This window comes from Alligator sinensis, unplaced genomic scaffold, assembly GCF_000455745.1.
Source record: "Alligator sinensis unplaced genomic scaffold, ASM45574v1 scaffold1192_2, whole genome shotgun sequence".
Classification (NCBI taxonomy): Eukaryota; Metazoa; Chordata; order Crocodylia; family Alligatoridae; genus Alligator; species Alligator sinensis.
In genome coordinates, this window is record NW_005842312.1 from 245,402 (window position 1) to 269,450 (window position 24,049).

Below are 24,049 nucleotides of genomic sequence, written 5' to 3' on the forward strand. Positions count from 1 at the left end.
GAGAGAGAGAGAAAGGAATAGAAGAAGAGGGGTAAAAAAGAGCCAAGAAACCCTGCTATCTTAAGAGCATCCTGCAAAAGGGAAAGAAGCTGCCACGCTGGAGGAGTCTCTGCTGTGGGTACTGTTTTATTTCCCTTATGCTTTGGAAAAATCAGTCTCTCTTGAGTCGTTGTGGGATTGTTGGGTTGATGGGGGCTTTTTTTTTTAATCTCTTTTCTCTCTTTGCGTTTGGCAGTGAGCTATAAATATTGCTGGGGAATGATTGCTGTTGGCTGGAGAAAAAGCTGAGCTCCTGTGCCGGAATGAGAGAGAGAGGGAGATAAGGGAGAAACGTGACCTTACCCTGACTATAAATTTCAGCACTTGGACAGCTCCGAGCGTCGCTTGTGCGCATGCCTCTTTCTCCGGCGGGGGGCAGGGGGGCATGCGTGAGAGTGTGTGTAAGGAGAGGGGTGGGGGGCTTGGCCACAGAACTCGCCTCGGGGCTTGATCTCCTCCTTCCAAAGCGAGAGCCTCTTCTCCTGCCCCAGCCCCTCCCTGCTCGTGGGAATGGATCGGCTTGCTACAACAGGGCATCCAGCATCTGGCATCCGATTCCAACAGCTGGCGCAGCTGGCCAGAGAAGGGAGAAGGCTGATGGGCGACGGTGTTAAACTATGGGCATGAGAGAGGCGATGGGGAGCACGCACGAAGTCGGGACGAGAGTGGGGGTGGGGGGTGTCTGAAAGGGTGGGAAATCCTGTGGACCGTTCCCAAAGGAGGAGGGTGCCAGAGCCAGGAAGGGGAGGAAGCCAGCTTCTCCCACGTGTTGCCTAGAGAGAGGGGAAGACGACCCCCCCACACACACACTCCCCCCCACCACTTCTGCAGCCCCACGGAGGCAGCAAGAGAAAGTCTCCCCTGAGGAGAGGAGGCAACACACAGCTCTGATCCCTGTGGAGAAGCAGCAGGAAGAAGTGGTCTCTAGTGCTCAGTGCCTCTCAGGTCACTGGACAGTAAGTGGTCATCCCCTGCTGGGGTGTTTGGCAGATGTGGCACTCACTGCTGGTGACCCTGAGGCAGAAGGGGTACGAAACACCCCCACCCTTTCCTGCAAGACAGAGCCTGGCTGGAGAACAGAGCCTTCACCTAGAACCAGGGGGAAGACAGGGAAATGGTTCCTCTCCTAACCCTAGTAGGGCAGGAGAGGAGACAGAACAGCTGTGTCCCCCATCCTCCCACTCTTCCTTTGTGGTAGTTCTTGGGAGGGGGGGCAAGGTGTATGGCTTAGGGGCAAGGGCGTAAGGGTTATGAGACCCTCCCTTGCCCATTACATTATAAGGATGAGGATACCTCATGTGGAGAAAGAGGAGAGTGCCTCAGACCACTGGAGAGTAAGTGGGAGGAGTGACATCCAGTCTAATCCTTGTGGAGATAGAGGTAGATGAAGTGTTTCCCTCTTCTACAGCCAAACTCCCCCTCTCTGTTTCCATAAGGCAGGAAAGGAGAAAGAGCTGTTATATGGAGCTTTTCATCACACAGCTCAAAGTGCTATACACAAAAGTTGCCTCTTATTCAACCCCCATCCCTTCATTTTGTGCCCAAAAAAAGCGAGGCAGAAGAAGTAACAGTGAAAGATCCAGGAACAGAACATAAATCAGTTGACTCCCAGTCCAGTGTTTATTTGTATTTTTTCACATTTAAAATCTGCACATTTTAAACCAGAGCGAGATCTGGTGTCACTGAGACCTCTGTTCAAGAAAGGGGTTTCACATCAGTTGGTGCCTCTGAGGTATATAAAGAACTAATTCTAGTTACCAACTGAGAGCTTGCCCTACACTTTGAGCTACACTGAAAGCATAAAAGAGACCTACCACTGCCCCACTGAAAAGGCAGCTGGGGGTCCCCCTTGTGTGCAGTAATATCCAAGCAACATAAAACAGCCCACATTCTCTCACTAGAGCAAACAAAAATCCCCATCCCATTTTGGGCAATCTTTGCTGTTATGTTGACTTGCTGGAGGATGTAACAAAGTGGCATGAGTCAGAGCAGCAACTAGAGGATGTTAACAGACCCCAAGATGAGAGAGGCAGAAAGGAAGGATAAGACATCCCTTATTAGATGTGCTGAACAGAGTCCTGGCACATCTAAGGGCAGAGCTCATGTTTTCTTACAGTCCTTTTTTTGGTAAATAATGAATTTCTTGGAATCTGCTCCATTTTAGCAACCTTAAAGTCAATTCATGCAGGAATAAAAGGCATCTCCACCCACTCCAACACTTCTCAAATAAACAAGTTACTTTTCCTACCTGTTTTCTGTCCTGTCCAGCTGTATCCTCCTCCTAATCTATGGAATCAATCCACCTGAACATTATTTTACTCCCCTAAACATATTCCCACAAAACACATGTTTTTTAAACACCACATATAATTATATTTGTCATTCCCTTTGATGTGATAAAACCACTGTTTGTGACACACAGTTTTTCTCATATTTATAGCCATTTTTCAGACTTGAAGAGTTGTTTCTGTGTTCCCCAGTTAGTCAGAGATCTAGGCTGTTCTACATCGTTCATTAAATTAAAAGCAATTGTTTTTATTTAGTTAAGTACCATTTATTGATAAAAGTACAACTTAGTGGCTATGCTCAGAAGTTAACAGCCATTGTTTTTCTGCTCCTTTAAGATAGTACACAGCATCACACAAGAAAAAAAATACACTAACATGTTTCAAAGACCAAAACAAAAACAAAATAAAAAAAGGAATAAAAACATGCAAATATAAGCCTACCATGATTTTCTTGCTCCTTTCTCTACCAAGACAACATGAGCAGCAGTTTGGGAAGCTCAGTAGACAATATGCATGTATTATAATCACTTCCACAAATGTTTAACAACAGATACCAGAAATAAGTCAAATCACCATACTGTGATATCCAATAATGTTGCAGGTAGATAGTTTCTTTGGTTAAGATGCTATTAAGTGGGGATAATTACTATTTCTGGTCCTGTGGTATCTCATTCAGAAAAATGCAGCCAGAGAGAAATGACTTTTGGAAATATCAGAAAACATTGGAGTTCTTCTTCCCTCAAATAAAGGCGTAGGTTTAACCTTTATCCCTGGGTAGCATTGCTGTTACTGCTATATAAATTATTTCAGAAAGTTTGGACTGATGGAAAAAATGTGGAACGGGTAATTTACTAACCAAAGGAAATACCCATTATGTCTCTTTAACCTACACTGCCATCTGCTTAAAAACATGAGGAATCTCAGGAATGTTCATAGACTTCTCACTGCAGAAATCACTGAATACAGTTGGTATCTCTTCGCTGATGGCATTGAAATGTTTTTTGTTATATGACTGTTTCTTTTAGGAACAGAAAATCTATGACTACACATCTGAGTTGTGGCAACTGATACTCTAGGTAGAAAAAAATCAAAATAACTATATAACTTCTGTAAGTGTTTTAACATGTGAAGCCTCACTAGGAAACATTTTTTTTCAAGATTTGCCTTATAACTGGTATTTCTATGCTTCTCTATTGTTTGAAATGTTAGGCCACAGCAGGACTTTGAGAAACCAAAACCCTGCTACATTCCCAAAAGTTTTTCAAATACAAATAGTTTGTGTAAAAATACCATGAGAAGCATAACAACAACAGGCCTAACCCCAAAATTTTACTAAGGTTTGTATTCAGTCCTCAAACACTCAATGCCCACTTATGTCAATAACAGTTTTCCTTTATTAAGGACAGAAGAAACTAAAGGACTGACTGAAAACTGAATAAAGGCTTTAAAATATCAGTCTAAATGTAGTGAAAACAACAACATAATGACAACAATAAAAGCAATAGTATTTTTCACTTTTACAACTGTATTATTTTCTTTGAGAAATTCAACACAAGTTTCTAATCTTAAGGCACTTATACATGAGTGCAGAGGATGCTCCAACACACTGGAATTCCAGTGTGTCAGAGCAGACTCGATTAATCGAGTTTGCTGGAGCATGGCAATTACCCATGTATCAGCGTCTGCATGCAACACTGGTCAGGCTGCAGCTGGAGTACTGCATCCAGTTCTGGGCGCCACACTTCAGGAGGGATGTGGACAGCATTGAGAGGGTCCAAAAGAGGGTCACTCACCTGATCCGGGGACAGCAGGGCAGGCCGTATACAGGACCTGAACCTGTTCAGCCTCCACAAGAGAAGGCTGAGGGGGGACCTAGTGGCCGTCGATAAACTTACTAGGGGGGGGACCAGCGGGGTTTGGGAGAGACCTTGTTCCCCTGAGCACCTCCCGGAGTAACAAGAAAGAACAGCCATAAGTTGTTAGAGAGTAGGTTTATACTAGACATTAGAAGGCACTACTTCACAGTCAGGGTGGCTAGGATCTGGAACCAACTTCCAAGGGAAGTGGTGCTGGCTCCTACCTTGGGGGGTCTTTAAGAGGAAGCTCGACATTTACCTGGTTGGGGTCATTTGAGCCCAGTTTTCTCCAAGGCAGGGAGTTGGACTAGAAGATCTACAAGGTCCCTTCTGACCCTACCTCTATGAATCTATGCTTCAAAATGGTGGTGGAGGCGCTTGAACTAAAAGCTCATGAGCTTTAGTTCAAGCACCCCCACCACTATTTTGAAACATGGGGTCACTGATACATGAACTGTGCCAGCACTTTAATTAGAGAGGTTTTTGAAGCTGCTCTAATTAAAGCACCGTTCACCTCCCCTGAGCCCCTGAGCATGTGTAAAAGTGCCCCTAGGGTTCAAATCATGCTGCCATAGCTCATACACAGAAGGAATCTTTCATACACAAATCTCCCTTTTCCTGTGTCCTGCTCGTAGAGGGAGGGTCATTTATTGCTTTAACAATATTTCTCCTTACTCCTCAGACCCTGCAGAATGAGATAGAGGGTGGGGCATTACTTTACCGAAACTCTTGACATTGCTATATTTTAGAAATAGATTCTTTCTTTAAGCCACAGCCTGCTAAGAAGAACAGCATACAGCCCCATCAATCAGAATGGGGAATTGTTCAGAAGCACAGTACCTGGAGACAACACAATGCCTCCTTGCTGTTCAAGGGAGAAAGCAATTTGTTGCTTTCAAAGCAATGTAGGGAGAAGTGGGCACACTGGAGGGGAGGGACAGAATCCAACTAGATCTGGACAGGTTACAGAGGTGGGCGGATGAGAATAGGATGGAATTCAACGCAGACAAGTGCAAGGTGCTGCATCTAGGGAGAAGGAACCTGAAACATACCTGTAGACTGGGGAACAGCCTTCTTGTCAACACAGGGGCAGAAAGGGATCTCAGAGCCATTGTTGACTCCAGGATGGACATAAGCCGCCAATGCAAGGAAGCCGTCAGTAAGGCTAACCGCATCTTGTCGTGCATCTACTGATGCACCACAAGCAGGGCCAAGGAGGTGATCCTTCTCCTCTATGCAGCATTGGTCAGGCCACAGTTGAAGTACTGCGTCCAGTTCTGGGTGCCGTACTTCAAGAGGGATGTGGCTAACCTTGAGAGGGTCCAGAGGAGGGCCACTCGCATGGTCAGGGAGCAGCAGGCCAGGCCCTACGAAGAGAGGCTAAAGGGCCTGAATCTATTCAGCCTCCACAAGAGAAGACTGAGAGGGGATCTGGTGGCCATTTATAAACTCACCAGGGGGGACCAGCGGAAAACAGGTGAGGCTCTGTTCCACCAGGAACCACCTGGGATAACAAGAAATAATGGCCACAAATTGACTGAGAGCAGGTTCAGGCTTGATATCAGGAGGCATTACTTTATGGTTAGGGCTGCCAGGCTCTGGAATGGGCTCCCAAGGGAGGTGGTGCTCTCCCCTACCTCAGAGGTCTTCAAAGGAGGTTGGATAGATATCTGACTGGGGAATTATGATCCCAGAACTCATTCCTGCCCAGGGCAGGGGATCTGACTTGATGATCTATTCAGGTCCCTTCTGACCCTAGAAATTATGAATGCTTCTTCTCACCTCTTTGTGACTGGTTAGCTATGCTCATCAGCACAGGATGAGACACATGGCACCACTTATTCCTTTCTCCCTTTTTACTATCCCTTACTGATTTTCTCTGAGGGAGGATCAAGTTGAGGGTTGTTAGTAAGCAATTCTTCCTATAAGAACTTCTAATTCCATCTACCTAGAAACATATTGCCTAAGATTCAGACACTTCTCTTACTTTGAGGTTACAAATGCTTTGGGGCTTGTATTAATATTTCTCTAGTATTTTGTTTAAAAATGGTGATGAATAAATAATAAATAATTTAATTGGAGATGAATATTTTGTCAGGCCACCAGGCCATTCCATGACACTTTAGGTGCAAACTCTTAAAATCTAAGTGTCTTTTCCATTTTAGGAATATGTTTTGGCTACACTTAATGCCCTATGGAGTCATCTTTCCTGATTCATTTCTGATATGATATAAAAGAAAGGAAATAATAATATTAATGAGTCAGGAAGTAACATAAGATGAATCGCTGCCAGGTGAAGCTAAAGAATTCCCAAACTATGCCAAATCCTTCAACTCCCTGTGATGTCAGAGCTCACCAAATAGAATAGCCCCTTGCAAGACTAAGCTCTTTATGTGCTGCTTCTAGAATTATTTTATAACTTCACACTCCCACAAGAACCATAGGGGAGTTCCTAAATTACAGCTCTGGTATCTGTCATTTTGTATCTGATCAGAAAGAACCATTTTAACATCCTTGGTTATTCATTTAAAATATTTTTAGGGAGGGAGAATGTGATAGACTGATAAGAGGAAAGGAGAATATGTGAGAAAGTTGAGGTTCACAGTAAATTAAAAATGAAAAGGGAATTTTGCTTTATTAAGTGAAAGATTTATAAGTGAAAGGGTTAAATAATGCAGCTCTGCAGATCCCCAGGCACATTCCACATTTCGACAGTCGTATTAAATATGATGTATTATACCAAATTATATGAAATAGCTCAATAATTTAGCTATTCTACTTGGGTTTCTTAAGCACTAACTGTTGGGCAGCTCATACTAGTGAATCAATCTGTTTAAATTTAAATGGTGCTATTAGAGTAAAATGATGGTATATTATTTATATTTGTTTGCATGATATATTTTAAGTTATTTTAGAAGCCTAAGACAAAAAGGAAATAAAAGCATCCTCCATTCAAATAATAAATAAGCGATCTAGAAAACATGCCACCAAAAAAACCCCCAACAACAAAAAAATCCATCACTGTAAATATGCAATTAGTGTCCATATAAAAAGAAAAACTTAATATAACTTTCAAAATGGTATGTCTTATTTTAATAATTATATGGATGTGTATAGCAATGACAGATGCCTTTCCATGTATTGCCAAATATCAGTGAAGAAAAAATAGTTATATATATAACTGATGATCCATTTGTGATTATCCATGTGTAACTCATAAAAACATATGGAATTAAGGGTGGTTTAATGTTCTACTGATGCACTGGAAATGGAGAAACACTAAGCTTTCTCCATTTCTTAAACTGTCTGATAAAAATAGTAGAACAGATCAAGAAAATATAAAATGAATATCTAGTTATCTTTCTGGCCTTTATAACAACAGTATTAACAACACCTGTTTTTCCATGAAGTTTGTATCAAATTACAATGGTATTCTAAGTCAGTTGAAGACCAGGCAGTTTCCAGCTGTTTAGCAGTCCATCATTTCATTAAAACATGCATTTCAAATTATTCATCATCACTGACACTGGTAGGAAGCACAAAGGTTAATTTGGCAAAGCACTTTCCAATGTAATTTCATTTTACATGCATTCACAATGTTTTAACCTTTGCACACCAAGTTTTTCCATTCTTGTTCCGAACAATAATTTTTGGAAGTTTGAGCAAAATAATTTTGAACCACTTGAAATTATGGTTAATAGAATAAATTATGGGATAATTATAAATAAATATAATATTAATAATATATCATGGCACTATATTGCAAGATACGCTATGTCTTGCCATATATAATATTATACAGTTTTTAAAATGTAGATAATGGTTGAAATAAAAGAGTTCATTAACTCTTACCTGATAAATAATCTTTTTGCATTTCAGAAGTCTGAAAATTTCACACAAGGTTGTTCCTCCTTCTCTTTGCCATTGAGGCACTTCAGATTTGCCATTCATCACCTGTGGCCTAAATGACTCTTCTTCAGAAGAAGCAAAAACACGACAACTAGTAAAATGTATGTGTAGCTTATGGAATAGCTCTGAGGAAATAAGAAATGATCTTGCCTTGAGCAAGGAGTGGACTAGATAGCTTTTTGAGGTCCCCTCCCTACTTTTTGTATGATTCCATTGTGTCTTGCTCTAGAAGTGGTCAGACCAGTGACAGTATTCACACAATAAGGTACTACTAAATGTGAGTAAGGGTGGTAGAGATTGTCTTTGGAAATAAAAAGAAATACTGACATACATTTTTATATAGATTTTATCTCAGACCCCATTTTTTCCTTAGTTGAAGTGCAGGAGAAGATTTGAAATGAAAAACTGTAACAAGGTGCTGCTTAGTTTGAAGTAGGAAAGGGAGAAGGGTGGCTCTTAGGCTGGACTAGAGGAGTAAAAACCCACATGTGGTCGGTATTTTAAGTTTAAATCCATCAATGGAAACAGGAGCCCTGCTAAAATGGCTGGAGGGGCTGCAGCAGCAACAACATCAGCTGTTTCAGCAGCTCCAATTCCAGCAGCAACTGCAGCAATTCCAGAGGGAGCAGTGCAACAGTAGGAGTTCCTGAAGTAGCATGTGGAGTCGAGATGGACTCTCACCCAAGATGGTGAGTCATCTGGTTCCCAGAGGAGAGAGGGTGTAGTAGTCACCAAGATGGAAACTGCAGGTGACCTGGAAGCCTTCCTCACAACTTTTGAGTGAGTGGCAGCGGCCTATCAGCGGCCACAGGAAGCATGGCCTGTGAAGATGGCCCTTTGGTAGAAGCTGCTTACCAGGCCCTGGGAGCAGATTTGGCCTGGGACATCTTTAAACAAGCTATACTATACTGGCTGGGTCTCACAGAGGAGGCCTACTGCCACAAATTTCAACTGGGGATTTGGGACCCAAGTGCACGGCCTTGAGCCATGGCTCAGAAATTAAAGGACTTGGGCACCTGATGGCAAAACCCTGACTCATGGTCAGCTGCAGAAATAGTGGAACTGGTGACCCTAGAGCAGTTCTTCACCATCCTCCCAGTATGAGCATGGAGGTGGGTGTATTGCCACCAGGTGAACAGCCTGGAGGAAGTCACTTGGAAAGCAGAGGATTTCATGGGGGTGGAGTCAGACTGTCTGGATCCCTTAGAAAGCCAGCAGGCCCCAGGGTTAAAGAAGCCTGGACTGTGTGGAAAACAGGCAGGGTCTCTAAAGAGGACTCTTGTATTACCTCCTTCTCCTCGAGGATCCCAGCCAGGGATAGGGCCCTTGAGTGTCTCCTCCAGACAAGATAGATACCTGGGCCAACCTGCAGCCCATGAGGAGGAAGGTAGGTGACTCTGATGACTTGTTTCCAATGCAGGGAGAAGGGCCATTGATATCGAGACTGCCCTTAATGGACTGTGTGTATACCCATGCCTGTGTCTCAGAAGTGTGGTGACAGAGCCTGAACCAGAAGCGATATGTTAAAATAGGGGATGTCCATATTGTAGGGTTCATAGATTCAGGCTCTGACCAGGCCTTTATCCATGAACAATTTGTGAATCCAGCAGATATCCTGGTAAATGAGTATGTTTATGTGTCATGTATTCATGGAGATACCTGACTGTATGCCATAACACAGCTGAGCTTGACCACTGGGGACAGGAAGTTAAAATGAAAATGGTAGTGGCCAGCCAGGTAGCTTACCCAGCGGTGGTGCAGTGACACTAGGACTTGATAGCCGAATTGTAGCAATTGGCTCAAAGAGTTGATATCAGCCAGGCTGATAGAATTCCACTGAACTAGAGCTGGGGGCAATATTTCCCTTCCCAGAACCTGAACTCTTTGGGTTTCAACCCAGATCATGCTGAGGGTGGTGGTGGGCCAGGATGGAGGTTCTCTCAGTTGTTTTGGTGCCAAAGCCTGATCATACTGTCTAGTTTGGCATTTATTTCTGTAAAGTCGATGCAGTTTCAAAGTGTGATGCATATCTTATTCTTGGAATAGATGAAATGGTGGAAGGAATAGGTAGGGACCTACCTTTAATCTTGCTCTTTTTGCTGCACCCCCCCAACTACTGAAAGGCCAAAAGGCAAAAACTACAGCATGAATTGCCTCTTGGCCACTCAGCAGTAAGGGGAGGCATGCAGCAAAAAGAACTAAATTAAAGGCACCAGTGCAGCATGAAGTTCCACCATGATTTAGGTAGATCCCTAGAAATAGGCAATGCAAAGCATATAATCACCCTGGATTTAAACAAAGGGTATTGGCAAATACCTCTGGACCGGGAAATCCCAGCCTTTGCAACACCCTGGGGACTCTGCCACTTCTGAATTCTACCTTTTTGTCTCCACAGGGCTCCTGGAAAATTTCAGCATCTAATGGACAAAATACTCTGCCTATACCAGGCATATGTAGCCACCTACCTGGACAATATTGATATTTGCCAATTTATGGGTGGAACACCTCCAGAGGTTGTGAAAAAGTGCTGCAGTCAACACCAGCAGCTGGCCTCAAGGCCAACACTTCTAAATGTCCTCTGAGATGCACAGAGACTAGATGTCTAGGAATATATACTAGGAAATGGCAAGATAAGGCCTCTAGTGGATAAAGTAAAGGCCTTGATGTAATCATCAGTGCCAGCAACCAAACAACAGGTGAAGTCATTTTTAGGGTTAGTGAGCTAATATCAGCAACTAATTTCATAATTTGATGCCATCCTGGCCCCACTAACTGGTCTGCTGCAGAAAGGAGCACTTCAAAGGATCCAGCAGTCACCCAAACGTGAGGCAGCATTTGGGACAGTAAAATGGCTATTATGCAGTGCACCAGTCCTGCACAACTCAAACTTAACAAAAGAGTTCATATTACAGATGGATGCCTGGAAGCGAGGCTTGGGGATTGTTTTCTCCCAGGTGTTTGAAGATGGAGAACTCCCAGGAAGCTCCTCCCTCAGGAACAGAAATATGCTGTTGAGAAGGAGTGTCTAGCAATTAAGCAGGCAGTTGAGACCCTCCCTTATTACTTCATGGGGGCCCATTTTCTTTGGTCACTGACTATGCCCCTTTAGCATGGCTTAATGCTATGCAGGAGGCCAACACCTGTTGGATGATGAGATGGTACCTGTCCCTGCAGCCTTCTGATCTTTCAGTTCACCACCACCCTGGGACTGCACAGGCAAATGCAGACTTCTTGTCCTGGGCAGAGGGAGGGTTAAAATTGGAAGAGTGTATCCCAGGCTCCACTCTTGGGAGGGGGGATGTGTATAAAGTACATGACTCAGAGGCAGGAGCCCAACTGCAGGGTCTTAGAGGATAATCCCTTGCCTACCTAGGAGCACTGGACTGAGGAGGATAATTGGCTGACCCTGAAGGAAGTTAAAAGCTTCCAGAGAGATGATGCTGTGGAGGAGGGAAGCTGAGAAGAAAGGCAACAGTGAAGCCCTTGCCCTGGACAGGAGACATTGAGGGGATTTTATTGGTATTTATTTATTCTGTTTAGTTTGAGGTAGGAAAAGGGAAAGGCTGGCTCCTGGGACAGGTTAGAGGAGGAACAATGTGCTACAAGAACTAATTCATCTTTTGATCTTCCATTTTGCCTCACACTGAAATGGATGGATAGCCAGGGATTTAAGCCAGGAATAAAATCTCACAAAACTTTTACCTCAATTGCTTTAATATGTATGGCAAGTCAGTAGTTAAATAAAACTCTGAATCCTTCCAACACTGTCAGGAATCATGGTGGACATGTTAGGCAGAGGTATAACTGGGTACTTGAGTACCCTGGTGGCAGCCACACACACAGTAGCATCCATGGCTGCGCTGCAAGTGGAATGGCAGTGACCAGGCCAGCATCACAGATGTTGATGGTTTTTCACTCACCCGTCTCCAGTACCAGTACCTGGGGCTTATGCCCTGGTCACCCCCTCTCCCTTCCTTATGCTACTGACATTAAATATTATAATATTTAGGGAGAAGAATACTATACATTAAAAAGCCAAGGATTTTTGAGGGTGATGTTTTTTATTGGTCCAACTGTATGGTTGGGATAGAACTATACAATTTTTCAAATGCAGAATTATACATAACAGTATTTTCAAGGAGACGTGAAAAATCATAGGATGACACCACTAAAGACAGCATCTGTTGATGACTGAAAGTCAGTTCTATTTATGTTGAAGTGGCTGCTTTTCAAGTCTCTTCTAATGAAGTGTTAGTCTTCTTCACTTACAAAGTACCCAAGTAATTTACTTGGTTAAAAAAATCAAACAAACACATCATCATGTCCAGATGTGACTGAAAGGCCTATACCAGCAATAACTTACCACTAACCTGAACCACACAGGTTTGACTTACCTAGGGACACCGCTGGGAATGTGGCATCCAACAGGTACCTCTTCTTGTCCTAATGCAGTGGCTCCAAGGAAAAAACAGGTGAATATCTTTATTTACTTCTACAAACCTAGGGCATGTCATACAGTACATAGCAGTACCATATAGAGGTATGTAAGCTAGCTCTGAATGAGCTAGTTTGGGTACCAGAGTCGGTACAACCATGTTAGCATGGTGTAGCAGGGAGCCTTCCTGGGTCTGGTCAGCAGTTGGCCTGCTCACCTGTTTCTGGGCTAACCGCCTGCCTCTCTTCCTGCCATGCCTTGTTGTTTAATAATTGGTGGCTGTATTAGGTGGGAGGCTGCCCTTTGGCGGCCCTGTTCCCCTGGGCCTATGTATGTAGCTCCAACCATCCCTGCACTGCATCCCAAGACTCACACACACACACACACACACACACACACACACCCAATGCTCCCTCACACCACAACTGGTGCTCCTGGGTCTCACAGGGACTTTCATTCTGACCCTGGGGCAGCAGGTCATTGTGCTCTACCTTGTTGTAATTTTTGACCAACACTTGACATCTTCTCAGCGGAGGATTTACTGGGGTCAGGACTCTCCCCTAGCTTCTTGGCTGAGCCCCCCTATTCAGCCTCAGGCCCAACTACAGCCTCAGGCATGGAAAAACATACCTTGGCCTACTTCCCTCACATGGGGTTCCTACTATGCCTACTCTAGGGCCTCTGTACCACACCCTACCCTGGGGTCTTCTCATTCTCACAATCAGCTACTCACAGGGCTGGCCTTCACACTGCCCTTCAGGCTTACTCCCAGTTTGGCCCTACTCAACGTGCCCCTGGGACTGCCCTTCAGGCCTACTCCCCTTCAACCCTATTCTGTGTGGGGCCACCTATATCTCTCTCAGGGCCTTCACAACTGCCCTCTCTCTCCAGGGCCACACAACTATCTCTCACCAGGTGCCTCTGAGGTCTTCCTCCTTTGCAGGCTCAGGTGGCTGCAGCCGTGCCTGGCCCCCACTCCTCTCCTGGGGTCTTTCATTCCCTAGGCATCAGGTGGCTATAGCTGTGCCTGGCCCTCATACCAACTGAATTGTAGAGGCTAGGGGATAAGGCGCCCCGACCTGCCTTTCATCAAGGTGGTAACAGGCCTGGCATTTCCTGGAAGCTTCCACACCACCAGGAGCACCCCCAGGCCACCCATCCCCGGCAAGGTGCAGTTTTAGGTCATGCCCAGGACCAAGAGCCTCCTGCTTTTACCTTCAGATGTTCCTGCTGCAGCTCAACCAGGTGATGTTTCTGCCTGGGCAGGCAGCAGCAAACTTCAGCCTTTATATCCCTTGTTCTCAGAATGGCTGCCACCATCTGGCACCTGGTAGCTGTCTGACTCTGCCCTTAAAGTGGCAGGCACCCAAAGGTGCACTGCCACACATGGTACTCTATCATGGACTAATATGCCCTGCTTCTCAGTCAGACAAATTAATCCAAAGTCTACCATCCTAATGCAGTCATACTTCTTCAAGGATCCAACTTAATTCATTCAGAACAAGTTCAGCTATCTCTTGTTCCATTACATGGCTTTATAGACTGAGTTACAAACAAGCCCATAGTAAATACCAGGAAAATATTACGAAGTTGCCTTTCCACAGAACTTTTTTGTCAAAAATTCAAGTGAGCAGAAATATCATCAATTACAATTTCTATAAAGTATGTCAGATTTAAACTGAGATTAAGTGTGGCCATTCACATTAAGAATGATGATGTGAGCTAAATCATATCCTTGTGACTGTTATGTACAAACCTATGTTCAACAAACTTATTATACATATGCATGCTCCTGTCCATCTCTTTTGTTTAATTTATCATCACTAACCATGGCCATGAAAGACAAGTCTTTGTAGAAAAACCAGCCAACCATATCTTTGAATGCTAATAACAGAATTGGGATCCCAGGTAACAATTGTTCAATTTTAGCAATTCTAATTTATTAGCTTCTGAAGGAATGTTACAGGAAACTACAAGAAAAAAACTACACAAAAAGATTTGTCTAATGTATATCTGATTGAGTTCTAACAAAGTGTTCTGTTATATCAAGCTATTAAGATGATTTATCTAGTGAATACTGGATTCCAAAACATATCATATTTTTGTACACGAAATTTCTGTCAGTCCTTGATTTAGTTTTCAGAGACTATTTTACTCCAGATGTTGTATATTGATCTAATGAGGAAAATATCTTACTTTATTCTGTAGATTAGTGACTTCAGCAGACAAAGAAAATTTCATAATAACAGTGACTAATGCTGAATATTATACAGTTAGTTTACTAATGTCATCCCTTAATTCTAAATATGCCAGTGCTCTGATAATGATATTTTTGCAAACCATGGACTTTGATGTTTTAATCAAACAAGCACCCTTCTTGACTTGCAACAAAATAATTTTTTACCTCATTTAATACTCACCAAACTAAATTAAAATAGCATTCTAAAATAGTCTTTACAATATGGCATCATATCAAGTAAATGGATTACAAGATTTTCCTTAAACTGCTCTTTTAATTTTTTGTGCCTGGTGAAGAATATGACAAAAACAACAGTAGTGAAAAACATGAATGATTTAGCTAATTGGTCATGTCCTGGTTCTATATCATCTGCATTATGAATGCCCTAGTAAATACAAGATCAGGGAGGGACTTCATTTTGAGAGTGTCATAAATGCTAAGTGATGTACTGACGCTACCTTATGATGTTTGTGCTGTTTCATTGTTACAGTACAATATAATATGCAGGCACAACAATTCCAATGCAAACTAAGGGAATAATTTTGTGATTATTTTTGGGTTTTACATGACCTCCTTCCATATAACATTTCCCTTATTACTTTTTCATTTCATTTTCCAACTTTAATCAATAACAAGAAGAAATATGGATGTAGCTTGTGTTTTCACTCTTCCTCTCTTTGCTTTTGGCTGCTAGCTATGAGTACTTTTTTTCTCCATCTCACACTTTCTCCATTTTTTTCTGAAAAAAATAGAGAGGTAAAAGGGTCTCTGTCCCAGGGATAGCGAGAAGCGGGACTGGGAAGCCCCACCCACAGGGCTTGGCACAGTAAGAAACACCAAAATAAAGAAAGAAAGGGAAAACATTCACTTACCCACATGAGGAGCAATGCCAAAACGCCGAAGGGAAAAGCCTGCGCAGTTTACAAGCCACGCCTTTGTGCGATTAAAGCTGGCTGGTGACATCACAAGGACACACCAGCTGGCAAGGATAAAAGCAGCCACCGGCAGTAGGGAGGGGAGAGTGAGTAAGGAGGTGGAGGCTCTCCGTGCCAGCAACGGACGAAGCCAGCGCGACCAAGGATCGCTCAGTCAGCGAGTGGCAGCAGAGGCTGCAAAGGATCTCTTCACCTGGGGTGCCAAAATCGAGCCCCAAAAGGGGAAGAACATCTGGGGGACTCACCCCTAATACTGCCGGGGAAGCATGGTGGTGGAGTCGCCGAACAATGGCACAATGGGTGCAGTGACCCAGAGGGAGAGGCTGAAGCTGGCCCCGAGGGAACAGGAGTTTCCCTGCATGGTTGCTCCCAGGTACCAGGTCGGGCAGCTGGACTGGGGCCAGAAAGGGAAGGGGGACCCCAAGGGACTAGCGTTGAAGGAGCATTGACAAGCATGGGCAGGAGGGCTGGGAGAGCCACCCGGTAGGATGCTGGACTGGAAGGTCATTTGGGCTTTCTCCTATCTTTTCTTTTCTTTGTTTTATTTTCTTTACCCCTGCCTGATGGGGGCACCCCCACCGGCTCCAGGGATAGAGCTGACTGGCTCAAGGGGGTTCCAGACCTAGGGTCTGAGGTGACTGACCATCCTTTCCCCAAGGAGCATAGGGAATGCCGCCTAAGGCAATAAGAAGCGACGATACCACAGAGCACTTACTAGGAACATCCACACTGAATGGGAGGCCGTTTCAAGACCAGATGACCTGCCAGAGGCTGGTGTAAGGTTGGTGTGTAGGGGAGGTGGAGCTCCACGAACATCCAACAAGCAGAATGGTCACCCCTGGGGGGAACTTTGAGGCTGAACCCCACACTGACTTAACATTCAAAGATGTGGCAGGCAAGTTTGGGGAAGGCCAGAGGCACAACTGAAGCCCATCTTGGGGAACCCACAAAGCCAGAGAACGTACATCCTCTACTGTCCATGCCAAGGTGGTGCGCGAGCGGGCATTCAAAGCCAGGCAGGCTCAGTCTCAATACCTTTGTTCCAGTCGCTCACTACTAACACCACTACGATATGCATGCCAGACAGAGTTATGACTGTTCCTGTGATAAGAACTCTCATTAAACATCAAAACTGGATGAAAGACCCCAGAAAATCCTTTGGGACCTTAGAACCACAGGCAACATATCATTTGTATAGATGTTCATAATTAGTTTTCTCCGTGCATAAAGGTGACCTGAAAGGTATCCTCTAAATTATTATTAATTTTAAAGCTATTACTGAATTCATAAACTTTAGAACATCATATTCATTTATGACAGTAATGCATCTTGTGGGTAAAACAAGGGACTGGATGCCAAAGAGTCATTTAACCACCCTGGCTCTTACTTTCCTCTTTTTAAAAACACATTATTAATAAAGGCCTTTGAGATTCAACTATTGAATGTGCAATTTATTTATAAAATGTCCAATCTTAGCATGTTATATACTTTTCAGATAAAGGATTCTTCTGGATTCAGTCCTGAATCCACAAAGTAGCATGAGGTACTACAAAATGGTATATATTGGGGACACGTACATGAGATGCCTACTATGGAGTTCCCTAATTAGCTCTGCAGTAAAGCACCTCTGTCTACATGTGCACAGCAATTAGGCCAGAATAAACTAATTAACTCCATCATAGGTTAGTAATGAGTGATACAAGTACTAATTTATGAGAGAGTTATTTACACTGCCACAACTCACATATAGATGGTGACCAGGGCTGGCTAGGACATGAACATGCTACAGTGCAGGAGCTGCCTGCTAGCTTGCCCCACACTGTAGCACTCTTGTGCCCTAACCAGCCTCTCTACAGCATGCTGTGCCAGTGTGGAGCTGCTCTGTGCTGGTAGGCTGGCAGCCAAGGTTGCACTGCCCCAGCTCAATATGTTGTAGTCCCAGATACACATGTAAATGCTGCACCTGGGAGCAATACACTTCAGTGAGAACTGCACCTGAGTTTATTGTGTTAGGCTAATATCATGTGTAGAGGCATCCATAGATAGCATCCCGGCTAGGCTAGTAGAAAAAAGTATAATATTATATTATTTGAGAAGTTGTATACATCCATGTAATTAAATAACATATCATGATAATATGCAATTAAAAGATAACACATGCATTTCCTGACTTTTGACCGGTTATCTATGAAATCTTTATATTTTCTTAACTTATTCCTATTATGGAATTTTTATGACGATGATGTTCAAAGGACTAAAATATTAGTGATTTGTTTTTTACATCTGGTGATATTTGCCAGCAGCAACAATACTGAATAACAGATTAAAGAGAGACAATAGAAGGGAAATCCATTGCAGAAAATATTTGTGTGCTAATCTCATTCCTCTTTGGGAAATAATTAAGCAACAAAACATACATCAAAAACATTGTAGAAGTTACAGAGTACCTGTCTTATTGTTACAGCATTAACAGAAATGTGACTGACAAATATTAGATGAGCAGTAGGGCTGTGCAAAGCTTCAGTCACTGATTTGATTTGAAGGAGATTCAGCCTAATTCAGTGGCTGAATCTCCAAATCCAAATCGAATCAGGAGACCCTTTAATCTCTCTGAATCGAATCAGAAAGCTCTGAATCATTCAGAAAGATTCAATGATTTGGACATAGACACAGCTTTAAATGTTTTTTCTACATACCTCAAGGTACCAAGCGGCTCATCAGCTCATGAATGCTGAGATGATGGGGCAGACGGAGTGTCCCACAGGAGCGCGGGGGGGGGGGGGAGGGGAGTCCCCAATGTGCTCGGCAGCAGGCCCAGAAGTGGACCAGAAGCACTTCCAGTCCAATTCTGGGTCTGCTGGGGAGCACACTGGGGGGCCTCACCCTGTGCCCACCTGGCTCAGCAACTGGTGCCTCCTGGGTCTGTGGGGGGCAACCAGGGTCTCCTTGTGGCTGATTGCCAAGCCAAGGAGGTGCAGGGGGTCCCCCAGTGCACTCCTCGGTGGACCTGTAAGTACTTCCGGTCCACTTCTGGGTTCACCGCCAAGCATGCAGGGGGGTCCCCCCCCCCACTCCTGTGGGATGCTCCATCCACCGCACCATTGCAGCACTCCTTACCCACCCCTGGTACCTCAAGGTATGTATAAAAAACATTTAAAGCTGTGTTTATGACTGAATTGCTGATTCTCTGAATCAGCATCGAATCTTCAGATTCGAATTTGGCCGAATTGAATTGGGGCAGTGATCCAAATCAACGAATCAAATCACTGTCCCCAATTCTGGCTGAATCCAAATCCAAATTGAATATTGCCCATTTCACACACCCCTAATTAGCAGTCACTAGAGTTGAAATACTGCATCTACTTATATACAAGATAAAGTCCCTCCCCCATCAGTATGGGGCGGGGGATAATCCTTGTCTTACATTTGCCTACAAGGAAACCACATTAAATACATTGTGTATCAATAAACTGCTGACAAAAGTAGCATGTGCTCAGTACTAAAAACCAACCAGGAAGTTTATTAAATGGAACACTGAGCATGCCTATAAAACACATGGCCTATATTGGGCAAACATGCAGATGGGAACCTTTTTGTGTGTTTTATTTTGGCCCATTAAAAAAATTGGGCAAGTGTTCCCTCCATAGGGAACTGGCACCAGGCCTGGAGGTACTGCAATACCAGGCCAGCACTGGGAGGGTCAGAGTCAGCCCTGACACCCTCCTCTTGGTGCCAAAAATGCTTGATCTTAGCCAAAAGGCCAAGATGCTGCTAGGAACCTACCACAAAGATAGGTTAATGCAACCTATATAAACATGATATATGGTAATGACCATTAAACACAGTCTCTCAGCACTGACTTTTTTAAAGGTCATGGCAAGCCACTACTTTGAATACATTTCAACTTTCTCTTCACACCCACAGCTGAGCCGCACCTTTCTTTCCAATTTCCAATGATCCCTGTTTCTTCATCAGACTTAAATACCTAGCAAATATCCCCAAATGGGGCCCCAAAAAGTTCACCCAGAATCCCTATCACCCCCTCTTTCAGCCTGTCACATATGGTTAATGTGGCCCCACCGTCCATGAGGTGAAGCTGGACCAGGTTGCCCTGTGCATATACATTTTTGGAGCACCACAGGACTCATGACAAGTATGCCAGGTTCCAGGCATTCATTGGGGGAGAGGGATAATTAGTACATGGATCCTTTGTGGTGGGTATCTGGAGTATATACATATACTGAGCAATGCTGAACTGTGGGGTCACCATGGCTTGAAATCCTGTTGACTGTGGTAGGACCTAGCTAAAGTAACCTTTATGGTAAATTACAAGTCTTTTGGTGTTGGATTAATTTCATGCATAGTGGGTGTGTCTAGACAAGACGCTTACTGTTCAATAGCTCATTACTACTGCGCTGTAGCATCACCAGACATGAACCATGATGTGACACTGCTGGGCAGTAGTAATGAGCTACTGCACAGTAGTAATGAGCTGCTGCACAGTAAGCCTCACCAGTCAACCATGCCAGGATGCTACTGCACAGTAATGCTGGTTACTGTGCAGTCATTTAGTACTTGGTTATGCAAGTATTATATGACTGAGCAGTAACAACTGCAGAATGGGCATCTTGTGTAGATGTGCCCAGTTTGTACTATATATAAGTAAGTGCCAAAGTGCTACATAAAAGCATTTTATGGAGTACCTGTACTAATACTTGCAGCAGTTTCAAAAAAGGTAACATGCATCAGTTCTGGATGAATTATGTCTATGGCTACTATATGCAAATTACTACAGCTGTTTCATTTCAAGATCATTATTTTCAAATTTGCTCCTCACTTTCATGCACTCAGGGAGAGCATAGTCTGAGAATAAGGAGAAGGGGCTGCAAGAGAAAGAAGTTGGTGGGAGGCAGAGGACAAAGGTTTTACCTGGCCCCACAGATTTATTTTCCTTGCTGTAGCAATGAGAGGGGTACATATTCAAGAGGAACTTGCAATAATTACATTCTATACCTGGAAATTTATAACAAATTTATACATTTTCCAGATATAGAAGCTAATTATGTGTGTGTGTGTGGGGGGGGTCATCTCATAAACAGAATCTTGTATTCAAGTAAATACAGTAATAAGAGCTTATGAAAAGTTACCAATTAAAAAGTTTCTGTTCCCTTTCAGTAGAACTAGTGGGCAAGTAGTACTAAAACAAAGTAAGCTATTACATCTGTCAGTGTATAACCAGAACTTGAGTGGCTGGAGCAGCTGTTGGCAACTTTTTCAGGTTGCACACTAAAATAACTCAGCTCAGATTCAGGAAAGGAGGGTGCTAGGACCCAGCTGCTGCCAGTACTGCTGCTTTTCTCCACAGTAGCATAGGAATAGCACCAGCAGCTGCTGCTTCTTCCCACAGTGGTGCTGGAAAATCAACTGCTACTGAAGTTCCTACTGAATGCCATTGAAGCCCCATGTCCATGGGCCAGATCCAGCCCATGAGTCATAGGTTGTTAACCCTGCACTAGAAAGTCATGAACCAGGGAGTCAAGAGTGGGCAAGGTCATGAAGCAAGGGGCAAAACTACAGTCAACATCAGCCAGGGATTAGGAGCTAGGAGCTGGAATCCAGACCAGTCCAGATTCAGAGCAGTCCAGCTGGGAACTAAGAACTGGAAGCTAGCAGACAGGAAACAGGGACTAAGAGTAAAGTATTCTTTGGGTAAAAGCTAGGAGCCACATAGAAAGCCATCTGTCCTGTTGAGTAGCCTCAAGAATACTCAAGAATACTGAGAGGTCATTTGCTAAAATCCAGGTAGCCACACCCAAGCAGATAACTGGAGCCAACTAGAGGTAGTTAGGCCACTGGCAACCAAGCCAGTGGAGTCATGAGTGGAGTCATAAGTGAAGCAAGTCTCCATTCCTCAGGTAAGCAGCAAAAGCTGGCCTTCCATGTGAGGGGTATGCCTCTGTGATTCAGGGGACAATACTGAATACTTTCACAGTTCATGGGAAGTCTTCATAGCTCTGCTGGCTACTCTTAAAGAGACTATTCAAGTTGTCAGAGGATGACCAGGATGTTGGTGGTCAGGGCTCGACACTAGAAAGTCATGAACAGACAAAGACAGGAAACAAGGGTCATAGAGAAATATAGAGAAGTAGGGCTGAAAGGGACCTCCGCAGGTTATCTACCCCAACCCCTTCCCTGAAGCAGGATCATCTCTGTCCAAACCATCCTATACAATCCATAGTCTAAAATCTACATAAGATTATCATCAACCCTGACACAGCACAGACCTAATGTCCTAACCTGCCAAAAGTAAAGCAGGGAAACCATGACAGTCCTGCTTCTATGAAATGTTGTCAATAAATGTTCAAGAGATCTGGGATAGAGGGGTATACCCTTCCACTACAGGGGAACACAAAGACCCCCACAGTCTGTACCAATTTGACCATGAGGTAAAATTCCTTCCTCACCCCAAATATGGTGATTGTCCTGACCGTGAGCAGAGAGACAAGAGCATCTGGTTAGGAACTTCTCTGGCTTTTCCCCAGTCAAAGTCCCCTAGCCTTGGCAGTAGTCAACACCCAGTGCCTCTGAGGGAGCAGAAGGTGGTTGGGGGTGGGGGTGGTGAGGGCAATCAGCAAAGCCAAGAAGCATGGAAATATCCACACTAGAACATAAGCATAGCTACAGCTAGATCCTTCCCAACCAGCAGCTATACAACCACTTCTTTAACACCTCCAATGATGAAGAGCCCACAACTCTCCTAGGCAGTCTATTCCACTGCTTCACTGTTCTAACAATGAAGAAGGTTTGGGGTTTTTTTTTTTCCAGATATCCAGTCTAAACCTACTTTGCTTCAGTTTCAAGCCTTTGGTCTGCATCCTTCTCTCTAAAACAAGAGAGAAAAGGTGCTTTCCCTCTTCTTTATGGCAGCTGTTCAGGTATTTGAAGGCTGCCATTATGTCCTCCCTTAAGCACTCTTCTAGAAGCCTAGCTTCTTCAGCCTCATCTCATATGACCTGCTTTCCAAGCCCTTTATCATCTTTGTTGCCTACCTTTGGACCTCCTCTAACTTCTCCATGTCTTTTTTAAAATGTGAAGACCAGAACTGCACAGAGTACTCCAGATGAGGCCTAGCTGGTGCAGAGTAGAGAGGCACTTCACCTACTGTGTCTTGCACCTAATGCTTCTATTGAAGCATCCAAAAACTACATTCACCTATATTGAGTCTGTGCTCTACCAAAACTCCCCAGTCCTTTTCCACAGTGCTTCTATCCAGCCATATATCATTCACTTTAGATTTGTATTTTTTATTCTTCTTTCTGAGCTGTAGCACCTCACATTTTTCCACATTGAATTTCATCCTGTTAGCTCCAGCCCAAATTTCCAGTCTGTGGAGATCCTTCTGAATTGCACTGACATCTTCCAATGTGTTTACAGTTCTTCTCAGTTTCATGCTGTCTACACTGAACAGCACCAGGCTCAGGACAGGCCCCTGTGGGACTCCACTTGAAACCTCCTCCAATTCTGACATAGATTGGTTAACTAGGGAGTCACTACTGAGCCAGTTATCTATCCACCTTACAGTAGTTTTATATATCATACATTTCTCTAATTTGTTTATGAGAAAGTTGTGTGGGACTTTGTCAAAAGCCCTGCTGGAGTCGAGATACACTATACCCACAGCATTTCCTTCATCCACTTAAGTCGTACTTTTTCAGATAAATCAAGTTTATTTGACATGATTTGTTTTTCATAAGCCCATGTTGACTGCTTGTGCCTTTCCTCCTCCAGATATTTCAAATGGCCTTCCTTAAGATATGCTCCAGTAACTTCCCAGGTATTGAAGCAACACTAACCAGCCTGTAATTCCCTGGGTTCTCCTTGTTATCTATTTTTTTTTTAAAGAGTGTCTCTATGCTGACCCTTTCTCAGTCCTCTAGTACCTGGTCCATCTCCCACAACTTCATGAAGATCCCTGCCAAGGGCTCCAAGATCTTCTCTGTCAGTCCTTCAGTACCTTGGGATGACGTTCATCTGGCCCTACTGACTTGAATTCATTCAGATCCAACAAAAGCTCTCTGACCATCTCTGTTGTTATCTCCTCCCTCAGCTTGCCCCCTTTCTTATCCAGATAGTCCTTATGAGGTGTCTGGTTGGAGCTTAATTTTTTTGTGCAGGCTGAGGCAAAGTAGCTTTTGAATAGCTCCACCTTCTTTGCACCTTTTATTAGGGTCCCCCCTGGCTTGTTAAGAGAGGACCTACAGCTTCCTTGGTCCTTCTTTTTTTCGTTAACACATTTATAAAACCTCTTTGTTGCCCTTAACCTCCTTTGCCAGATGAAGCTCATTCTT

At 43.8% G+C, this 24,049-nt stretch overlaps 1 pseudogene; it reads right to left on the minus strand.

Annotated features, from left to right (window-relative positions):
- Positions 1–19,348: 19,348 nt before the first annotated feature.
- LOC112551050 lies at positions 19,349–19,473 on the minus strand (annotated as a pseudogene).
- Between the last annotated feature and the right edge of the window lie 4,576 nt (positions 19,474–24,049).